The sequence below is a fragment of the Corvus moneduloides genome, chromosome 13 (assembly GCF_009650955.1).
Source record: "Corvus moneduloides isolate bCorMon1 chromosome 13, bCorMon1.pri, whole genome shotgun sequence".
Lineage (NCBI taxonomy): Eukaryota > Metazoa > Chordata > Aves > Passeriformes > Corvidae > Corvus > Corvus moneduloides.
The window spans coordinates 7,420,357-7,444,155 of record NC_045488.1 but is presented as its reverse complement, the minus strand read 5'-3'; the positions used below and the strand labels follow the sequence as shown (position 1 = coordinate 7,444,155).

Genomic DNA, 23,799 nt, shown 5'->3' with positions numbered 1-23,799 from the left:
AATTCAGAAATGTTATAACAACAGGGATGTTCAGACTGCTTCTGGTTGAGACAGAAATGTACAATTTTGGCAGTGGCTTCCAAAAAAGACAAAGATGATACTAAAGGCGGGTGAGGGAGGAAAGTAACTGCAACCCAAGATTTCTGGTACTGAAGTATTTTGATATAAATGGAGCTCTGTGAAGCTTGCAGCAGGTTGTTTTCAGTGCATTTCTTTGCTCCTGAACCTTTTTTCCCATCTTCCCGAGGTCAGTGATTTGTAACCACATGTTACAGTGTTGGCTTTGAACCTCAGAACCCCATCTTTAAGATTTTGATTCTTGTTCACTCCAAAGGCAGGAACTACGCCCAACACTGCAGCTCCTGCCTGGGATCCCACATGTCTCTACTGCCAGATGACAAATACTTGTGTGCCAATAAGTTTCTGTGCCTGTTTTCATATTTGGGACTCCTGTAGTGGATAAATAAGCACTGAAGTGGCACAACTAGTTCTGCATGAAATCAGTGAATAGGCCTGATTTGCTGTATGCTAACAGATCTCTGCTGCATTCATTTCCTCCTCCTTCCTTCTGCTAACAGGATTCTTCTCTCCTTGGGCACTTTTTTTAAACTATTATCCTTACTTTTTAAACAAGTGAGGATACTTCTCAACCCTGTGTATTTCTTCAAACCTCTGATCATTGTAACTAATCACTTAATTGTGGGTTGGTTGGAGATACCAGGCATTCCAAATGAGCTTTTCCAGGTACCAGGCAATCCAACCCTGCCAGATTTCCCAACTGCACTCAGCTGGGTGGAGTGAACTCCAGTGGGTTTGGCAAGTCAGCTGCTCCCACCACCCACACCTGCACATCCCTATTGGTGCCTTATTCCCTGAACTCTTTCTTCTCCCCCTTGTCCCACCCACCACGGCAGCTGTGCCAGGAGGGGAATTTGTAGTTCAGCAGTTCAAAAGAGAGCTCATTCATCCTGCTCTGAAAACTGTGTCAGGGGCACAGCTGCTCTGTTCTGACTTGCCTGGAGTGAGCAAGATGCTCCAGCTCTGAGCTCCCATGTGAGCTCACATGTGGAAGTCCTCCTGCTGTCACACCAGGCAGTGCCTGGCATTCAAGGGCTTTAGCTGGCTCTTCAGCCTGCAAACAAGGAGAATTCTCTGCTGACATCTGAAGGAACTTTGTGCTGCCAGGCAGCTGGGAGCCAAGACATCAAAAAAAATCCACCCTCTCAGCTTTTTCCAAAGGAACGCAATAATACCACACAGGCTCCATGGCTACATAAAGCTCCAGTAAATGTGGTATAAGAAACAAAATAAAAGCAAAGGCTTTTCAGCTTTAAAAGTACCTCAAACAATGTAAGGACTTATTTTTCCTGTTTTATTATTTTTATGACTGTTTTTATTCTCCTTACAAAACACTCAGCATTCAAGCAATATTAAAAGCACCTGAACATTAAACTTTCAAAAAGACACAGCCAATGCTCAAAACTTTGTTTTCTTCCCTTTTATCTACATCTATAAAAAAAAAAAAAAAACCAGAATGAAAACACAAGTCAATATTCCTGGAAAAAAAAAATAAAAAAAATAAATAAAATAATAAAAAAAAAATAAAACAAAACAAAAAAAAAAGAACCCTTTCTGCCTCCAGACTCCCAGCTGCCTTTCCACACAGCTACAAAAATGCACTCCCTGAAGTCCTGCTGACATTGTTTGTTGATTATGGTGCACAGGGATTACCTGACCTGATAAAGCTGGGTTTCTTCCCCTCCTAGTGGGGCAGTGCTCATTTCTGGATGCAAACAGAATTTTTCAAAAGAAGCACAGCAAAGGTAGGAAAAAAATTTGAATGCTAAATTCCTTTGCAGAGCATGGAAAATAAAGAGGACATATAAGTGCAAAGTCATTCTTTCCTTCTGTTTCCTTGCAAATCATTTATATCTGTTGCAAACTCAGCATTTCAGCTGGCAAGCAGGCAAAAACCCACCCAAAAATGTGATGCCCTGGTCCCAAAGTCACTTGTGCCATTCTCCCCAGGAGGTTCAGGCATTAATCTAAGGTCAGACATGTCCTGTGTGAAACAAATACAGGAAAGTTTGAGTCTTGCCTACTTCCACCTTGCTAACCACAATTTGCAAATAAATATAATTAAGGGAAGAAGCTAATTCAACTTTATTGTTAAATGTGTTGGTGCTTGTTTAGTACTCAGTGCTGTGCTGATCCACTGCTGCTCCCTCCATCTTTACAAGCCCGTGGGATAAACAGAGACCCAGGGATGGTGACATATCGCTCTGAATCAAGCTTGTGTTTATTACGTCCTCATTTTACCTCCTGCCTTATCTGTAACTAATATCTGTAAAATGTTTTGAACTTTCTTTTTCTCTTATCTCAGCCACGGCACAGCCTCTAGATGTGATGAGTTGAAACAGCCTCCTAGTGGGATTTGGGCTGGCAAAAGGAAGGAATCTCTACCTGCTTATCATTTTTGTTTGGCAGGATTAAAAATGATGGTAGCCAAGCACTGCTTGCACTCTTTAACGTTAATGTGGGTTATTTTGGTCAGCAGGGTGAGTCCATTCGGTTGTGGTTCAGATCAAGCTGTGATTTTCCAAAGTGACTGACCAAGTTTCCCTCAGCAGTTTGTTTCTGCAATGATAAGTACATGCCTGTGTAACCTGAGAAATTTCAGGGAGGTATGAGGAAGGGTTTATGAACCAAACCAATCTGAGGCAGTGCTGCTCTTGGCAGTGTCAAAATATGACCCATGTGGCTGCTTTGATTCCTTGGTATGTCCACAAATTCCCTTCTATGAGGACTATAAAATACAAACCAACATTTTAATTTGTGACAAAAAGCTGCACAAAGTAATTTACTATGAAAAGATGCAAGGTAACTCAGCACCAGCCCTCTTCTGATTTTTTTTTTTTTTTAAATTTCTACTATCTGTGATTACAGGCATGAAATCCAGGTAATAAGTGGGTTACATTTTCTGCTAAGAAAATGATGTCTATAATTACAGGCACATGTTCAACTGAGATACTGTGGTATCCAGTGCTTCCACAAAGATGATAATTGTCAACCTTTGCACTGTAATTAAGTCTAAATGGGAATCCTAATCGTTTTCCAAATGAGCAAACAGTAAGCCTATCTTGATTGGCTCCGTTGTGGCAATGAATGAAACTGATTTACTCTATGAGTTAATTAAGTTTTATGAAATCCCATGCCCCCCTCTCCTCAAAACCCATGTTGTCAGCAAATATTTGAGCTAATTAGTTCTGTATTGTTTTAGTGCTGTGTGATAGTATTACCTGCATTATCCCTTAGGAGCCGTGGTTTTCTGCAACCTTGATTTCAAATTTTCTCCCTTGGAGCAACTGCTCTGCCTTTGATTCACCTGTTCCTTGGGTTCACAGCCTTCTTTTGCCTTTGAGGCTCATGATTTCAGCAGGGCTCACAAACAAAAGAGGATGCTGTGCACTTGGGTGCTCAGCTTTCCCAACAAATGCTCTTTATGCCTCTAACTGTGACCTAACAGGCTCAGTGTAAGTGATCACATCTCACAGGGTTTCTGTTCAAGGCTGTTCATGTGGGATACTTTTTCCTATCAAATGCCACTGCAGGCAGCCCAGAAGGACTCTGCTTAGCATGGACCACACGGGGAGGGAGTGTGGATTGCTGGAGGTAGTGTATCATCCCAGGTAAAATGTCACGCTACACGAGCCAGCCAGAACCAATGGAACCTGCCCTTGCCTTCTGTTCCCACATTAAACCCAAACATAATTGTGTTGGAAGTGTTCAAAACTTGTGTGGATGTGGCACTTGGGGATATGTCTTAGTGGTGCTGGGTTAACAGTTGGACTCAATGGTCTCAGAGGTGTTTTCCAACCATAAAGATGCTATCATTCCATATCATTAAATCAACTACAGCTAAAGAGGTCATTTGAAGTCTCAGGTTGATTTGCTCCATGCCTAGCAATTAGCATTTAACTGTGCAGAAAAGCCCTTCTACATCACATCCTCAGTCTCCCAAAAAAGCCACAGGTAGATATGGGTTCAGGTAGAGGTTGGTAGGAGCTGCCACAGCTGGGGATGGAGAAGAAGGGAAATTTTGGATTACCTCATCAGCCAATACAGCACAGGTATACTGAGGCAGTACGAATACACTGATTTACTAGCTGTGAAGACCAGGTTTTGTTTCCCAGTATCTCTGTTCCTCCCTTTGCTTTCTCACCCCAGTTTTCCTAGAAGAACATATTTATTCTTCCTTTCATGAAGGGCTTGAACAGCAAAACAAATGCAGAGTAAAATGTTTCCAATGCACTTGCTCAAATATAAAGATTTGTGCAATTTAGTGGAAAAAATCACAGAGCTGAAAAAATATATGTGCTTCCTGTGGCGAGAGCACCTGAAAGGCAATGAAATTCCATTACCTGAAACAAGCCCATAAACAGCATTACATAGCAGCCACTTGTCAGTGCTGGATGCTATTTGTGGGAAGCCACTAATTGCAGCTTTCATAAAACGGTTTGACTCCCTTCCAGGCTGATGCACAGAGCATTCCAAGTGGGTGATTTAGGAGCTGCAGAAAGCCAAATGCCCCAGCCACAGGGGAAAGCTGCCACTTTGGGCCTCCCTCAGGAGAGATCCCCAGCTGAGCAAGGTGTTGGCCACTTCCTGCCAACTGCCTTCCATGCTGTCAGCGTCTCCTCCTCCATCAAGGCCACCCTAAAAATCAGGGATATGTGGGAGCAAGGGTGGTAGCAACACTGTAAGGGACAGCCTGTGCGTCCAGCAGATTCCTGGGATTTAGTATTACAGGAGAACTAGGAGAAAGACTAAGAGTGCCATCTATTTGCCTAAACAGAGACAATTAATGTCTCTTAAGCTGTGATTCTCAAGAGTTTGTGGTCCTAGCACAGAGACTACTGGACCTACAGAGACACCCTCCTTCTTGGAAAGACAGCTGAGGTCAGGTGGGGCATGGTGAGCATCCCAAGATGTTTGGGATGGTTAGGCAACACTCACGGCACAGATTACTTTCCCACAGCCATACGATGAGCCCGAAGCAGAAGTTGCTTTTCCAGTCTAAGGCTTTAGCAAAAGACCTTTCTTCCTAATTACCTTTCTTCTTGTGTAACCTGGGCTGCCTCAGAGACCAACTATGGGAAATGAAATTTAAGTGAAACGCATCATCTTCGTTCTGAATCCAAAACACACAGGCCTCACCTCTGACCCCAGGATTGCTTCATACCTTGCCCCCTGAGTCTATAGGGATGACACAATAGGACATGCTTGATTGGCATGTGGGAAAACTGGCACGCAGCAGTGTGATTCATCCATCCTTTCAGAGCACACACAGAAGACAATCTGCTGATGTTTGGATAGTTTGCTGTTCTTATCTCAGTGGAACTTGTTCACACAAGCAAGGTTTGATTATCATGTTATCTTAAGCCTTGCCCTATACTTGTCCTAGTAGCTGAAAACAAGTTATTTTATCCAAAGGCTCCAAAATTCTCACCCTTTTTTTAAAATAAAAATAAACTGATCAGTGAATTAAAAAAAAAAAAAAAAAGAGAGAGAGAAAAAGAAATAAAAATAATAAAAAGGAAGAAAAAACCAGTATTTTCAGTGGCTCATGAGCTGGAAAAACAACATTTTTTAATGAGGAGAAAAAAAAGATTAAGGCCACTCAGCAGCTGAAAAAGCAAGCACTTATTAAACCAAAATATTTAATGTTCACAGCCGTTCAATGGTTGGAAAAGCATGTTCTAATGACCACGTTTAATAATGTTTAGAGCCACCCAGCACCTTGAAAAGCAACTTCTTGCCTAACTTTACAGAGCTGCTGATCCTAATAAATAACATGCATGTTGAACCCACGTGCAGTGAATCAGATTCCCTGGCTCTTCTGGAGAGAAAAGGGTTAAAAACCTGAAGCAGAAGATGCCCCTCTACTTTAGGGTACTTTAGGTAGAGAGAGGAGGTAAAGGAAACAAGTGCTGCAGAAAGAAGCTGGGATCTCTGCCATACTTCCAGTGGGGAATATCCAGCACCCAGAGGGTCACCACATTGTCTCCGTGTGAGAAACTGGAGAACAAATACAGGTTTTCCACTGCCAGGTTTGCGGTACTGCAGACACCCCCTGCGTTTTCACAAACTGGGAGCACTGGGGATTGCAGCCGGGCAAAAGAGGCCAGGGACAGATTTTTATCTGTGTTTCCAAGCAACCTATAATATAAAATTCTTCTTCAGTTTGATAATCTAATGGCTTGTCCTGAGGCAGTCACAGGTCCATTCAAATTTCATCATATTGGCACAGAGGATATTTGCTGGGGAATGGTCCTGCTTTAGCTGTTTCTTACTCAGAAACAGCCTGTGCATATTGAAAATGGTCTTAATTTTGCTGCTCTTAAAACAAAAATTACTCAGGGTCTGGTGCTAGGAGAGCTGAGGTGGTGTGAACCCCTGAGCCTTTCAGCATCGTGACTGCCTTGCATTTGAAACAGTGCTGCAATTTGTTGTCAAAATTCCACATTCCTCTAATTTTCATATGTGGAAAATAAACACTCGGAGTCATCTCGCCTTGTTGTCGGGGATGCAGGGAGTCATTCGAATCCCTCTGGGCATCTGGAACCTTTCCAGCAGCTCAGCATGGTACCTGCAGAGCAATTTGTCTTTGCAAAAATATTTTGCCATTTAAAGCCACTAAGTGGCAGGGAAAAGCAAGTCCTGAAATATATGTTGTGCTTAGCGCCGGTTCATGCTGAGGGTTTTAAATGCAATGCAGAAACCCCTCCCAGAGACACCAGGCTGCTGCTCAGAGCACCCTTTCCACCAGCAGAAAGAGGAGAAATCAATGTATGTTAATCAAGGTATCAGATATGAGGGAGATCTATCAACAAATAGAAATAGGACCAGTCTGCTGGTGCCGTGCCAGGCATCTGGCCAAGGCTCTGTGCACACAAAGGCACGGCAAAGGCTCCCAGGGCAGCACGGGGGTGACAGTCAGCTGCAGTGCTTCAGCTCATGCTTGCAGGAGTCTGTGGTGCCCACCCGACCTCACATCAACAAACAACCCCGAGCTCAGCCTGTAATTAAGATGATGACAGGAGTTGCTCTGAATATCTGACTTCAGCTGCCTCAAACTGATATTTCTTGGGCAGAACTGGAAGCTTCAGCTGTTTAATTTCGGGTGGCACTCATTTGCAGTGTCCCAGCTTGCAGCAGTGACCTCCAGCTGAAAGAAGGCCTCCATGAAGGACACATTAACCTGAATGCTTGCAGTGGCACAGCCTCACCTTCCAGCCCCAGTGACACAGGCTTTTATTCAGATGGAAAACACACAGGTTAATTTTCCCATGCTGAAGCGCTGGCTTTGTGTTCCCAGCTAAAAGGCACGTGCAGCTTTGCTGAAAAGCCGTATTTGTGATCACACATCAAATACAATGAATCCAGTCAGAAATGAGGGCACCTCCACGGCAGGATTTGGGGTTCCAGGGGTTGGAGAAGAGGGCCACAATAAATCAGCAAGTGTGCAGTGTGCAGTTGAGTGTAGGGTACAGCACAATGGATGGCCACAGCTGGGTATCACAGATCTGTCACAGAGCCAAGACATTTACCACAAGAGATCATTTACAAAACTTGTTTCTACATCATCCTGTCCTGCCTGGTCCACAGAAGCCCCTTACAGCCTCCCTCAGCCCAAGGGAAACTCTCCTCTCTATGAACAAAGAGTTTAACACACAACTAGCAGGGTCTTACTGATGCCAGGACACCACACAAAGAAGTTTTACTGCTCCACAGCCACAGACAACAGAAACCTCCAAAAACAAGATGCAAGTCCCTCTGTTCCTTCCAGAGCAGATCTGCAGGTGATCCCACCATGTTCACCATCTGACATGCCAAGGGTTGACATATGAGGAAAAAACAGGGTCCTCCTCTCTCCTCAGCATTCACAGATTGAGATTTCAACCATCTCTGGGTCCTGCACCCAGCTGGGCTGCCCTCTCCTTAGTGCCAGGCCCAAAATTTTGAGATTTTCCAAAAAATCCTGAGAGCTTTCAATACTGGCACGTCTTAACATAGAACTTTTCAATTCTTTCTGTATACCACACAATCAAGAAACTGGCCTTTCCTCCCTGTTCTTCCCCCTATAAATTATTATTAATTGGAGCTGAAATGGAAGTTGGACTGATGCTAAAACACCAGGCAGAGAGGGCTGCAAAAGGTAAATGTGGGGGACATATTGATTGCTGTGGATCAGCCCAAAAGAAGGATCCTGGAGGAAAGAAAAACCCCAACACAAAGGACTGAAGGTAGCAGTTCAACAGGACACATCTGTTGCTGCTCCCAGCAACATTCGAGCATCCTGTAAGAAATTTGTGGCCACTTCTCATGGGACTTTTTCCCATTTTCTGCAAACATCCTGACAAAATCCTACAGCTTAGTGTCCCCAGCAGCTCCCACCACCTGCCCTCTCCAGCCTCCAGCCCCAGGCTTGTCCAGGCTCTCACAGATACTGTGCAGATGAGAACAGGCTACAGGAATCCTGGGGAGGAAGCACATGTCTGTCTGTACATCTAAATGAAAAATGCCCCGGATCCAGTTTCCTCCTGTTAAGATCGTATGAAACACTCGTGCTGTTCTCTCCTGAGGAGCTGTAGGGAACCACCTTAAGCCCTATGACAGTTTTGACAACAGCTGCAGCAAGATTAATGTTTTAACTACATTAGGATCCTTAGTGGTACTAAGTGGTTTTTCATATATTTGCTCTTCCACAGTGGTACTACAGGATATTTACCCACTGGGAATGCTCCACTTTAAACAATAAAAGGACATGAAGCTGTTTTCTCCCATACCAAATTTTCACTCACGATTCACAATGAATTTATTGGGATTCCTCATGATTTAAAGTAATACAAACAAAGCAAAAGAAAAATAAAGCTCTGGATCTGGGGAGTAAGGATGTTCAAGTTCAGCAAGGAATGCTCTGCTGTGAAAGGATGCCCCAGAACCCTCCAAATTTCTCCTACTCTAGGAAATTTTATAGGGTGAGAGCAGATGAGTAAACTGTATGGAGCAAGTTGAAAATCTCATGTCAAGAGAAGCCAAACACAGTAAACTGAACTGGCACGGTTAAGGGAAATGGAAGGAAATGGAGGATAGATGGGGCTGTTGGTGTGAAAGCTGCACTTATGTTGAGCTCCAGTGATAATTAATAAGGGAAATGGGGGTCTGGCTGTGGTGAGACATGAATGGAAAAAAGTAGGATCTATGTTGTCCCAAGGAACAAGAAAACAGCCTTAGAATATGCAAGTGTCATTACAGTGCAACAGGGGTTCACAAGAACATGAGGAGTTAAACCTTCCTTTCGGTTGACAGGACATTTTTTTCTTCTCTCTGAGAAATAACCTGGTTAGACTCCTTGGAACAGCTGTTTTCTACCATCCTTGTCATCTGTTTTTCAAATTACCCAGATATTAAGTGATTATTTCTTATGATTTCAGCTCGAGAGCATCTGGATTTCTTGAAAACTCCCATCACTTCAGGTTTCCCTTCCACCTCCTTTACATCCTGTCTTCCTCTCTTTGGTCTCAAAATTAATTTTTCCCCAACATGCTGATATTCTTGAACTCAGAGATCTCTCAGGGTCTCAGTTCAGAAGGTACAGGCAGGCACACAGAGGAAAGGGTGTTAATTATTCTCCATGAATTGTGACTCTTTCAAAATCTTGTCCTTCTAGTTATAGTTGCAAGGGAAAGGACTATCTGAGCCAATTGGAAAATTTCTGTTGTTGTAAGATCATTCCTCGGAAGTCTTTAAGGAATGTAAAACTATGCAAGTGCTCAGCCCTGTGTTGAAATGAGGAAATTGCTCTCCTTCCCCTTCCCTCTGCTGGATGTCCATCACAGTGGTCAAATCCATGGCTTTGCTAACAAACCCAAGGCATATTCCAAAGGTGAGTCAGTGTCTAAGATGCAGAGCACAGGCCTGAAGACCTCAGTGCTGGAACATTTACCAGTAAGTGTGTGACCTGAAATTTAACACCAAAGAGCAGGATGGGCAGCATCAGTGAGGCTGTAAAGGATTGAACGATTGTATACATTAAAGAAGTGAAACATGATCTCCCAGATCACAGCACGATGCACTTTACAGGTTTGTGACAGCACAGCATCTTGAGACTTTAAGTGCAGCAAATATATTTTGCTAGTTCTGTTCCAAGATATTGCATCTTCAGTTTGCCACCTGCTGCCCATGTTACTCCATGTGCACCCTAAACGAGGTATCCCTCACTACTATTGCACATTTTCTCTCTCCCCAAATCCCCAAACACCTCTGCCCCCACTGCACAAAGCTAAACTGACTCATCAGGGGTCAGTACCACGTTCTCCTCTGCAGCACAGCAATAAAAAAGGACTTGGGATTTCCCATTTGGTTTTCCTATACAGATTCCTCTGTGGAACATACCAGGGACTCAAAAAGAGCTTTATTTGTCTGCCTTCAGGTCATTCGTGGTGATTGCTTCCTCTCTGTAGAGGTTCCAGCTGTCAGCACTGTGCTGCTGGGATGTAGCAGCCTGGCACCCGGAGCAGCACACAGAGATGTTTGCAGTCCCTCTGGCTGTTACACTTCACCCTCATCATATCACCAAGGCCTAGCAGGACCTTATCTTGCAAGCTGGTCTTTCTCCCTGTGAGCAAACAGTGGTGGGTTTTGTGGCCTGGGCTGTCACCTGCCCCAGGAGGAGCAGAGGAGTCTGTGATCCCCCCCACACCACAGCCCCAGTGCTGGGTCCTGCTGCACACGTGGGAGAGAGCTGAGCTGCTGGGCTGCTGAAGAACCAGACACCTTTGAATCTGCCTGTCTGGGCATGACTGAGAGGGGAATGTGTGAGTGAGGTGCAGGGTCTGGGAGTGCTCTTGTCTCGCTCATGCTCACACAAAGGTCTTCACTAGAATCAGAATCATTAGAGCTGGAAAAGACCTGTAAGATCATCTAGTCCAGCCATTAGCCCATCACTGCCAGGTCTACCACTAAAACACATCCCTAAATACCACATCTACACATTTTTTAAATACTTCCAAAGATGGTGACTCCACCAGTTCCCTGTGAAGCCTGTTTCAATGCTTTACCACTCTTCCAGTGAAAAAATTTTTCGTAATATCCAATAGAAACCTCCACAGGCAGAACTTGAGATCATTTCCTCTTGTCTTGTCACTTGCTATCTGGGAGAAGAGACCGACCCCCACCTGGCTACACCCTCCTGTAAGGTAGTCACAGAAAGGGAGAAGGTCCCCCACGAGCCTCCTTTACTTCAGGCTGAGCCCTCCCAGCTGCTCCTCACCAGACTTGTGCTCCAGACCCTTCCCCAGCCCTGCTGTCCTTCTCTGGACACTCCAGCACCTCAGTGACTTGTAGTGGGGTACCCAAAACCAAACACAGGGTTTGAGTTGTAGACACTACACCCATGCCACACTGTGGCCCATGAAGTGGCCCATCAGTGGCAGTTAACCTGGGCAAGAAGGTGCACCAGAGCACCCACATGTCTTTCAGGGTCTAAGGTGGGATCTCTGTGTGGCAGGTGGACTGGCTTCCTCGAAATGAGTTTTAGCACCTGTAGCTGCAGACAGCCCTTAATGGGAAAGCCCTGAGTCAGCAGTCAGAGGGTGGCCTTGGACCTGGGATCGCCCTGGGCTATTGACTCATGAGCAACCAAAATGAAATATCCAGCAAGGAGCACAGACTGGAGAAGGACCTTGAGAAGCATCTGTTGACCTGATTGATGTTGACTGGACCATGCTGGACTTGGGAAATAAACTCAGGACTGAAGTTGTGCTGCTTTCCACAGCTACCTGACACCATTGCTGCTGAATTGGCACCACTGAGGTCAGTGAATGATGGGATGAATTTTTGTCCCACCTGGATTCTGAACACTCAGCAGCTCCCAGGCACCAACGCCCTTCCTCACAAGCACATCCATCACGACTGGCATTGACGGATTAGCCAAGGACTGACTGGACATGAACTAATGAGCACCACTGGGGTGAGGCAGACGTGTTAAAAGGGCAGTGTGATGGGAGCTTTCATCCCACAGGATGCATCTGCACTGGAGACCCTGTCCAGCCACAGCCTTACAAACCCTCCAGCCCTGGTCTGTTTGAGATGCAGAACACTGCACTGCTTCTGACAGCACATGTGGGCAGTGTCCTTGCCCCAGTGTGGAGTTAAATGAACATATCAGCTTCTGTGGAGGTGTCCAAACTCACCCACAGCCCTTGGGATAGGATTGGGGCATGACAGGAATGGTGGTAAAATAGCTCTGATGTTGACATCAGGACCAGGGTGGGTGGAAGCCGTTGATAGTTGGATCCTGTTCTGAAAAGCAGTTTAAGATGAAGGGACAAGCGGGTAGCAGAGACAGTTCCCAGGACCTCAGGGGAAAATGAGCCTCAAAAGACACCCAGCAGCATCTCAAGTCTAAGAGCAGACCGCCTCTAGCATGTTAGTGTCTGTCTGGAAGGACAGGTCCTTCCTACAGCCTAAGGCAGCCATTCCCTGAAGCTGTACCCTGGGACCAAGCTCCCAGTTGCCATGCTCAGATTCGCTCCAGTCCTGCCTCACTCCTTCTCTGTACTGTTTTCTTGTCTTCTCTTCCAGGTCTACAGTCATGGATCAACAATCTCCACATGCTATGGTAGAAATCTCCCTTTTCAACAATTTCTCTGAACTAGAATTACCTAGAAACCTCAGAAACACCCAGTTTTATCCGTGAAAGGCAAAATTTTCCGTCTTCACAAGATGCTTTACAGAGTATTTTACTTAACACCCTGGAGCCTGCAGCAACTGTTTCCCATTTGTAGCATCTTTTATTTCCCATCTGACACGTGTAACCAAAACCCTGATGTAAATACTGTGGCACTGCCTATCTTCATGAGTACACACTGACACATTCCCTTTTGAAGATAACTGGCAGCATACTGGGTGCAAAGAGCAGCTGGAAGTAGGGAAGTAAGAGGCAGATCAGATGGAGCTGTGAGTAAATACCATAGAGATTGTGTAGTGTGGGTGTGAGCGGGGAGATTCCTAGAAAAGAGCAATAAAATAACAGCCCTTGGCTTTAAACATTATTTACTTATTCATCTAGACCCAGATTTCAATTGGAAGGGAACAGCTAGGGGCAAATAAGGATATAGCCAATGCAGTTTTGATAGTTGATTTGTCATAAAGGTCCATTTCACACCCATCAAGTATTTAATTACCCACACATCTTTAGGAATCCACCACAGGGTTTCTCTTCCCAGAGTTTCAGACTGGGAGAGGCACGTGACAGCACAGATCTTCCTCAGTGCAACATCCAGCAGCAGAATGGTAATTGATGTTGTATAAAAAATAGATCATCCGTCTGCTATTTTCCACCCTCCTCAGGAGGGAACCTTTTAATTGGCTGATAATACCCCCCCCTTTAGTCTATCCTCTGTGAGGATTATATAAATCAGGCATATAAAAGGTCAGGGGATTCCCAGGGGAGGATCCATAAAGAACAGAAAATTTGTGTTGCAGCCATTCTACCGCCTCCCCCCAAGATTCACAGAGGAACCACAGAAGTCCAACTCCACACCTCACATGGCCAAGAAACTCCTGTTGAGCAAAAATTAATTAATGTCTTCCACTAATGAACATTTGCTTCTGTCTCAGTAGGAAAATCCCAGTGAGTGGCACCAGTGGCAGCCAGTTCCAGTTCCCAGTGGGTTAATGACAGAACCCACAAGTCAGATCAATTTGTGGGTTTTGGCATCAAAAGGGAAATAAAAAAAGAAGAAAAGAAAAAATAAAAAGAGCATCTATTTGCCTTCATTCCCCACATTGATGAAGTTGCTTCCAATACTTGCAATTATTCTCTTCTTGAGAAAGGAATTAATTAGCATCATATTATATCTTCAAAGTTCCAAGAAGAATAAAGGAATCTGGCACAAAGCAGGATTTCTGGCATGGAAATCAGCCCCTCATCTAAGCAGCAGGGGTGATTGTACAGGCATACTAGTGTGAAACAGGGGGATGCACTTCTATTTGCTGCTGGAAAAATTTTGATGAATAAATCAAAATCTTTATCATGTCTGAATGCACTAATAAGGCCTCTTGGTGTTGGAGAAGGGTCAGCAACTCCTGCATGATAAGGACTTGATTCAGCTCCATGGAAAGCTACAGGAATGTTGTCCCAGAGTTCAGGAGGACAGAGATGAGGCAGAGAGCTTATGTTTCAGAAAATGCTGCCTTCTCCCAAGGACTAATTCAGCAGCCTTCAGGCAAAACATGCACCTCCCTTCCGAGCCACCAAAGTAAAACTTATTTTAAGTTGGGCAAAAACCATTTATAACCTCAGACAATTTCAGCTACTGGCACGACTGCTAAAATATGGTGTTCTTTATGCCCTATTTATTGAGGCATCTTGATAACAAATCTGGAGACACTGTGTAGACACATTAAAAAAAGGCATCCCTCTGTCAGACAGCACAGGCCACAGAAATGAAAGATGATGTAACAACAGATGAAGGCACTTCATCACAGATCTGCTGCTTGCAAAATTCAGAAGAGTAATAAGGTGGTGGGCAGCAAGACTCACAACCTGCCACACATCCAGTTGCCACTGTAGGAACAGGAGTTCATTGTAAATCACGGCAGGAGATGACTCGGAGGTGGTGCTGAAGGACAAATAGCCATTGCTTCATGGGCCACTGACACCAAGGCAAGCCATGGCCGTGGTGGGCTTCGTTACTCAAACAATGATGGGCCAGATAACGTCAAGCATGAAATGTAATCCTCACCTGACCTGAGTGGAAAGCTCTGAAATAAAGACGTTGGAAAGAAAGAATGATTTTATGCATTCTTGAAAAATAGTGACTGGCACCTGTCAGTGCATCTCACATTCCTCCTTAAAGGTTTTCACTGACATTAAACAAGAGTGTAAATAACTCTAACAAAAGGGAGGGTGGAAACAAAAGAGGTGAGGTGAAATGCAATTAGGTTCTGCAGGGAGGATGAGCAGGCAGGTGCAGGCAGCTTCTGAGCAACCAGCGGCTGCGGCCAGAGCCATTCGAGATGGCTGCACTTGTAATCTGTTTACAGAGGAGTAATTGAAAGTAGAGATGTCTGTTAGGCCAAGTGTAACAGTTTGTTCTCGCTTTTCTGCCCTTTCAGTGTAGCTGAAACGATGGCAGGAGTGATAAAGGACGAGGATCCATGAGGTGTGAAACCTATCTGATTGGCACCGGGAGAGGCTGTGATGTGTGTCAAGTTCACCTCCACAACGATGTTGTTTTTACAGCTTGTGACTCATTTGGGTTTGTGCGACTGCTACAAAGCTATTTCTGGCCACTGGGACGTGCATTTGACCAGAGCAGGATGGAAGACAGATTTTGTGCAGGTCACTGTGTCTGTATTTTAAAAAGAGAGCCCTGGGAGCAGAGCCCCAGAACTGCTGGTGCAAGACATGCCCAGGAAAAGGGGGTTTCTAACTCCGTTTTCCTACTTCATTTACTCCATTTTACAGTTTCCCCTACTGTTTTCTTAGTGCTGTAACAGGAAAACTCTGTATTAGGCACTTTCAAACAAAATTTGGTGGTGAGTGAAACAAGCAAGTTGCTTTTATTTCCCCTGTTTCAGACTAAGAGCTGTGCACTGGGCAGACTTCCTAGAGTGTGCTGCATATTCCCAGAGAGAGACCTATGACAAACATTCCTGCAAAAAATGTGTGCTGACACAAATTTGATACTGACACATGTAAAAATGTGTGAGAAAAAGAATATTTCTGAGATATAATTTTTTTTTCAAAATTCAGGAACTTTCCCTATGATTGCTGGGGAGCATCACTCAAAGGAAAAACTAGAAAGTAGCACTGAATACTGGAAGACAAGGAACATTAGACTATTCCACATGCTCACCAGATTTAGAAGAACAAAGTCAGGCACTGGTAACTTCAGTCTTCTTTGCACTGTTTAACCCATGGCTAAAAGAGTCTTTGTAAGGTTATTTATTACTTAGAAGAAGAATAAAAGCTGGCACAAAGGAAAGGGAGAAGAGCTCACAGTGACCCTGCCTGGGCCTAAAGAAATAAATCCAACAGCACTTTACGAGAAAAGCAGGTGAGGTTTAGACTAAGCTCCAAGTATCTCTCTGCTTTTGGGATGATCTTGTCATATTTGATTATGGGCTGTGTTTGGTAGAAAGCACCTTAAAAGTGAGAAAACGCCATCCAATGTCTCAGAGCTTCCAAGTAAAGTTTGTTAGAGTTGCTTGAACGGTTCAGATATTCCCAGCGTGCACACATGTGAAACAAAACCCACCAGCCATGCTACCCCCAAATCCCATTTATTCCTCTTCATGCTCTGTTGTCCTTGAGCTCCAGCTGGCAGCAGCAGTGGCCACAGCAAGTCGCAGGGAGTGTCCCCCCTGCCCCAGCAGCGCTGGAGGAAGGGTTGGGAGAAATCTCAGTAGGAAGCCTGCACGGCAAAGATTTTTGCACCCCTTTTTGAAGGCACAATGTGACTGAAGAATTTAGATAAGGCTCCAAATGCATCTGTCCCTTGGGGTGAGTACTTGCAGGCAGAGCCTGTTCTACAGACCAAGGCTGAAGATTCCCCCTGTCACAGATAGGAGCTGGATTAGGCTTCACACATAAAATTTCTCCCCTCTCTTTTCCATAACTAAGAAGCAGTTCCAACTACAGGGTTGCATTCTCTGCTGGCAGAGATGATTGTTACTGCACTGGATTGCCCCACAGTCAGCTTACTGGAGAAGGGAAAGTGAAGAGAACCCCTGGAGGTTTTTAACCAACTTAAATAAAAAACAGCATGGATGAATGTGACTCCTTGTGTCCTAATAAACAAACAATACAAAACACTGCCAAACCTACCAGAGGCCTGAATTTACAGCTGAGATTTGTGGCTAGCCAGAACCCAAATCCAAACCCAGACCTGGCTTCCTCCCAAGTGAGTCTGAATTTCACGTCTAGTTTTTCTAAAGCTGTTGCTTATGCAAAACCTAAAACTAGTCAACATCTTCACGGTAACTTCGGTTTCCCTCTTGCTCTGAGGGCCAGGGAATGGCAGAGCAGAGCACAGAGAGCTGTTTGTCTTTTGCAACCTGTCTTCATCTCCATAGATCAATTTGGCAAATTAAATTCAGGGCGTGAATGGCCCTGCCGCCCAACCACTCCAGGATCGATGCGGCGCTGTCTGTGCCCCACAGAATATTTATGCCAAAGAGCATTAAAAATAAATAATAAAATGCTGCTTCTTCAATATACTCTGACATTCAGCAGAGAGAGAAATGAAGGCGAGGTGGGGAGGGGGGAGGAGAGGGGAAAGCAGTCAGTTCCCAGAATGAAAAGCACAGGCACGTATCAAAGGGTTTTGTCTGGAACAGTGGGACCAGGTGGCAGGAGGATGCTGCAGAGGGGAAAATACTCAGCTTTCCTCCCTAGCAGGCAGGTCTGCATAACTGCAATTCGGGCGGGCAGTGTTGGTCCCCCACACACTTTGCTGAGGCAAAACTCCCTCTGAGATTAAATTATTAAGCATGGCAGAAATGAAGAGAAGAAAATCAGGTTCAAAGTTACCTGCTGGAGGATATTTTGGTAGAGAGCAGTCAATCAGCGGTGAAATAAGTATAAATAAAGCACACACCCAAATTTTTTCTTAAGGTCTGGATGCTAATCTCACATTGCATGGATTACCTGGATAATCTGAGCAGGCAGGTCCCCAGGTGACTGAAACAAGGCTGCCCTACACAGTGATTTTGAAGCTTAGCCCTGCAGTCGCCACACATGGACTCCCAAGAGCTGGAATCTGCATGAAACCTGGAGCCGGTGGGCAAAGACCTGTGTTAGCACCCAGAAACCTACTGCTCACAAAACAGACATGAAGTAAATCTTTGCAGGATTTGCACTAAGGTTGTAGCTCTGAGCCAATATTCACCTGGATATCCAGCACAAGAAGGAGATACTGTTGTATTTCTCATTTACCCAACCCACGACTCATCATCTGATTTTACCAGGGAAAAGAAACATCAGAGCAGCTCTTTCCCCAGCCCAGGCGAGGGCTGAACAGATCCACTCACAAGCTTGGTGGCACTGTTATCTGTCTTTTCCCTCTTGCCCTCCATTTGCTGTCTGGGATATTCCAATTCACTCCAATCTTTCAACCACTTCCCCTTTGTTCACCTCTCTTTTGTGCTTCCTTTTGTGCAAATACTCCAGCAAATGAGGTCCCTGGAAGGAACAAAGGCGTTTAAGGATAATGTTGCTACCCTGCAGGAAAATGATTTTCAAATTTATCATCATGTATAGAGCTAGGAAATATTTTACAGACCTGACTTTTTTTTCTTTTTTTTTTTTTTTCCATCCAAAACGTTTCACAAGTTTGGATGGATTAATGTGAAATTACTTTGTCAGAAAAATGGGTAGCAGTGGTGGGGAATAACAATATTTATTTTTAGCATTTGGAGAATAAAACACTGGCTTTCTGCTACACTTAGGGGTTTTTTTTTGCTTCAGTTTTACATAGCAGATCTTTTAAAGCCTCTGAAATTAAAAAGAAATCAATTTTGGTAAAAAAAAAATCTCTTTTTTCATCTGACTTCCATTTTTCTTAAATAATGCAGAAATTATTTCCAGTTGAAAGGAGTCCTTCCTATTCTCATAACAGTTATATATCATTAATGCCTTGTAAGAGTTACATTTAGCCAATGAGCTAATACAAATAAACCATGTGATTGGCAAAGACAACTCTAATTAGAAGGACTTCCAACAAATTGACCACAGATGAGATAAAGGGCAGGATAAGTAAAAGTGCTATATAAATTACTTGCCATGAATTATCTACCAGCTCAAGACAACTGACAGTAATAGACCTGGGCAGCACATTGTGTCACCTTTCATTCCAGATCCCGATTTTTCCAGTGAACTCAGGAATAAAAATCCTGCTCTGCTCACTAGGGAAACACACAAGACATAAATTGTAGCAGGGTATTTTTTGCGTCAGAGATGGCTCTTTGTGTCTCCTCGTGCAATTGTACTTTTCTTGCCTTATACCCGAAATTCTGAACTCTTGAGGATTTTGGTGTGATCCCTAATGGAGCCAGATTCAGGTTCTGAGCAGTAGGGAGCACAGCAAGCACTTCATGGGGGATAGGGGTAAGAGAGATAAAATCATCATCCTCAGGAGATGTGTCCATCCAAGGAGACAAAGACCTGTCAGACTGCTCTCCACTGAAAGCACGACTGGTGTGCAGGAAAAGGCAGGAAAAGATTCCTAAGGTCAGTTTCCAAGTCTTTGGTTTTCATGTAGCCAAGAACATTTTCTGCACTGGACAGGGTGTGTACAGCATCTTAAACAAAACCTCGTAACGTCTCTCTGCGGGGATTGATTTAGATGGCATGATAAATCATTTCAAATAAAGGTATGGGACGATATCCAGAGACTTCAGGCTTCAATCTAATTAGGAGTCTGGGAGCAGCACAGAGCTGCTGGATGAGCAGGGGTTTGTGCACAGCCAGCACCCTCATTTAAGGCACATCCAGACCTCCCACCCCACATGGCTGTGATGCTGCCAATACCCACATTGCATCGAGGTTCCCAGCAGAATTAGTGGTCGTGGTGGTCTCAGTGGGGAGGAATGAATGGGATAAGTGCACTACCTACCCTTAAATCAGCACACAGGGAACAAAAATCACCTTGTAATACAGTTCCAGCACCAGGAAGCTTATATTTCTTCTAGTGACATGGCAAGGCCCATGACATCATGCCTCGGTGTCGTGGCCCCACATCATTTCATCATGAGGTAATCAGGTCAGCATCAGAGCAAGGACCCTTTAAATCAAGCGACGAGAGCCAGAGGCTGTTTCTGATCGAAGGGCAGCCACAGGGAGAAGGTGCCATTCACAGCCTCAGAAGGGTCTCTCCTGCAGCTGCAGAGCTCAGGAGGGAGGGGGAAGGAGAAAAAACCCCCAACACCCAGGTGTTTGTAGTTTGTCCTTGCTTGGAGGCAGCCAGATGCTTTACCATTTCAGAGAATGGGGAGAGCAAGGGGAATAGAAAGAAATACCCTTTGCTTTTCACAAGGAGACAGGAAGAAATGAGAGAGTCCATTAGATGTTAATGAATTACCCTGCAATATGCTGGGCAGGCAGGCCAGCTCCTTAACTCCAGAGCTGGCAGAGCTAGGCAGAGATGCCAATTTATCCATGTCTGCAGCATTTTGCAATAACACACCAGACTGTGTGATACTTTCCCCTCCTGCACCAAATGCTTCCTCAGGGCCCATCACCGGCAGCACCATGATTTAAGAGCAGGGTGAGTGTGTGACCGGCAGGGCCAGTTAAAGCACTAAAATAAATTGCCAGAGGAGGGTATGGAACCATCATCATCGGCAATTTCTAACAGCAGGTTCAACATCCTGCCTGCAGCCAGAGGGATGGAGCAAAAAAAAAACCTTGCAAAGTCCTTTCCAATGTAGTTTTTACGATTTCACAGGTTACAGAAGCAGCTTTGAGAGCTCTGAGCCCTGTTCCACATTTGCTGCTGCCTGACCAGAAAAAAATCCTTAAATATAAAATCCTTTGCACTTATCTTTTTCTTTGTCTTGGTTTATTAAATGGCCTTCAAATCCAATTTTAGAGGTTCTTCCTTTATCAAGAGAGATGTTTCCAATTGCAAAGGTTATATCAGCCCCACAGATTACTGACTGGTCTGGTAAATACCCTGGCAAAGGTCTCAGTGCACTCTCTGCTCCATAGACCTGCAGAAGTAGCTCAGTCCCAAACTGCTGTCTGAGGACTGTCCTCTTTCAAATCCACCAGATGCAGAGCTAAATCCTGAGAAGGGCTCTTGCTGCTTCACACAAAGTTTGATGGAGTTGAGAGCCTAGGTTACAACCTGAACTGGTAAATTAAAAACAGTTTTAATTGTTATCAGAATATCCCTCCAAGCTTCACAGCCAGAAGGTGAAATGCGAGCCAATCCAGGGGTTATTTTTAAATCATCTCAGAATTTTAAAGTTCAGCACCTGAGTTTTGCAGGGTAGATGTCTGAGATACAAAGGTCTGAGTCTGGCAGAACTGAAACAGTGCCAGAGCAGAGCCCAAAAGGTGAGGTACAAAGTATTTCCCTGGAGGATGCTATGCACCCTCACCTTGGCTCTAAAACACTTCACTGGCAGGTGCTTTCCCTGTCCCTGGGTGCACTCAGAGCCTCGCAAGACTGAGTTGAAAGTTCATCGGTTACACCATTTACCCAAATGAAGATAATGACATGACAAGTAAAATCAATTTTCATATGGTTTCTAAGATGAGATTTGCTTCCAGAGCTTAAAGACACCAAGCAATACCCTTCAGTGAGGCTAAACAATTTATAGCAGCTGAGGATCTATCCTTCAAAGCTTAACTGCTAAGAGAAGGGAGAAATTAATTTCTGAATCCAGTGCATGTTCATCCAAGCTTAAAATAAATGGGGATTATTATTCTTTTCAGGTGAAAAGCAGATTATAAAAATAAATATACATTGTAAGTTTAAAAGCAAGACTCTAGGGAGACAGCTGGATCCAGAGAGAAATTAATCAGAAAGCAACTTCTGAAAGCATTGAATATTCTTTGCCATTTCCCAATCGATTCTTAACTGAGAGAGCAAGAAAACAGCCGACACTCCTAATAGCTGCTTTTGGAAGTGCAGTCTGCCCAGCAGCATGATTTGTGGGGCTTGCATGAGTTCCTGGCAGCCACTGCAGATGAATCAGAGGTTTCTTTTTTAACATCATCTGTGATAATAGTCTGGCAGTGAGGAGATGTGTTGCTTTCCTGCAATCCAGCTTTGCAGGATGCTATCCTCTTTGGTAAAGCAGACATTAAGATTCAAAATCTGAGAAGGTCCTAATATAGAGAATATGAGCTAAATATATCCACTCTGCAGATCAATTTTTCCCTTGCCAAAACGTTAACATGGTTTTTTCTTTTTATTTTCTTTTCTTTGCTTTTCCTTTTTTTTTTTTTTTTCATATGAGATCAGTGCCACATTCTCAAGCACTTGGCCAAATTAATAAAATCAGTTCATTATTTCAGGTTCCTGCAGTTTTAACTCCTCTGGTCTGCCTTCTCAAAGTAAATGCAGAGAGGCTGCGTAAGCACAGGCTGCCTCTGGGGTAGGAGAGAACCTGGGAATCAGACCAATTGCCTCCCTCACTTCAGCTCCATCAGGGAATTTTAAATATAAACCCTGCTTTTTTTCACCACATAAAATGGGTAATCTGGGTCTTGCTATTAAGAATTGCATCACTCTAGGAATATAAATAGATAAATACTTCTGTGAGACCACTGCTCACCAGCAATCTTTCTATCAGCCAGTCTTCCTCACAGAGTCTTCTCATTAATTAAAAGCTGCACACTTTGGACCATTGAGGCAAAACACAGTGTAGCACCCAAAATATTACCCTGGGAACAGCTCGTGAAAGCTCCCACTAATCTCTCAGTAAGGGGCTCAGAGCAGCACAAGCAATCAAGCCTCAATGATTCCTCAACAACCAATGAAATCTGGCAAGGCAAAAGAAAAGATAAATGGAGGGAAAAGCAACCAAAACAAAACCCTTGCCAGTGTGCAGGGAAGTTTTCTGGGGTCTCTGCATTAGGAGACAAAAGCCTCCCACGCTCAGCTTGACGCTGTTGAGAGCTGAACCTTTGCTGCAGACTTCCCTCAGCGTGAGTCCCTGTCCCTGAAGTGTGATTTATCCCCTCAGAACAGCAAACAACGCAACATCCCAGCACAGGAGTCACTTCAGTGCTTGAAGATCCAGCCATTGACTGCTGGCTTTACCTTCCACCTCTACACAAACACCAACCAAGGCCTGCACAAACAAATCAACTGGAGAATGGATTGGGCGGAAAAAAACCTAGCAAAACACTAAACACAGCTTTCTTTTCACCTCTTTCATCACTCAACCAATGGATGTTTCCCTAGGGGAGAGTAAGGAAGGTTGAATTAGTGCTCTCTAAACAGGTGAAGTACATATCCAAACCTGTACTTTCTCAGGCTAATGGTAAGAAGGTAAGTAGCACAACAGTTCACATCCCCAGCATTGCTCAGGAACAACTAAGCATGTGCATAAAAGCATCTATTAACATGCTTTACTTTTTCAAACGCTTCAGCTTTTGACACTTTCTACATGGCTTGCTACAAGGAATCAGTAGTATTTCTTCTTTATGCTTTCTTTAGCTTACTACTAAAAAAAATAACAGGGAAGATCTGTTTCAGTTCATCATTTGTCCAGGTGTATTTGGAAATTCAAGAGTCTTCTAATCCTTTCCTCCGAGGAAAAGGAATCTGATCCACTTTTGAGTCTCTGAAGTGTTGCAATGGTCCTTCCCATCATCATAGTGAAGTTATGGCAGGTGCTGCCTCCCTGGCCCTCAACAATCCTTCATGAAGTCAAAGGATGTCTTTCCATGTGTTACCCCTACCTTTAAAACCGAAATAGAAACTTCCCCTGACTGGTGTTTGGTCAGTGCTTTACAGCTGGGGATGAAGGCCTTTGGCAAGCTGAACCCAGCTCAGTCCACCTTGGATTAGCCACAACCAACAAGAAGGAAATTTTGGCTTCTTAATACTGCTGTTTTGGCCTCCCTTTAAACTTCAGTTGTGATCTGGGAACCTGACATTATTTAGGGTTCCAGAGAGCAAAGACATCCTAGTTTAATTTAGCCTTTGGTTTGAGTTCAGCTGCTCTGGCTCGTGCTGACCAACCTGCACAGCACAAACACATGGAGAC

The 23,799-nt window shown here is 44.3% G+C and overlaps 1 long non-coding RNA gene across 4 annotated transcripts in view; it reads right to left on the bottom strand.

Annotated features, from left to right (window-relative positions):
• The window catches only part of LOC116450611, a 213,586-nt gene that overhangs the window by 39,537 nt on the left and 150,250 nt on the right, over nucleotides 1-23,799 (bottom strand). Inside the window, exon 4 of one of the 4 annotated variants that reach the window (XR_004242848.1) lies at nucleotides 17,723-17,845. The exons of the other annotated variants lie outside the window; for them this stretch is intronic. This is a non-coding gene — a long non-coding RNA (uncharacterized LOC116450611). The remainder of the gene's footprint in view (nucleotides 1-17,722; nucleotides 17,846-23,799) is intronic. 4 annotated transcript variants of the gene reach the window in all.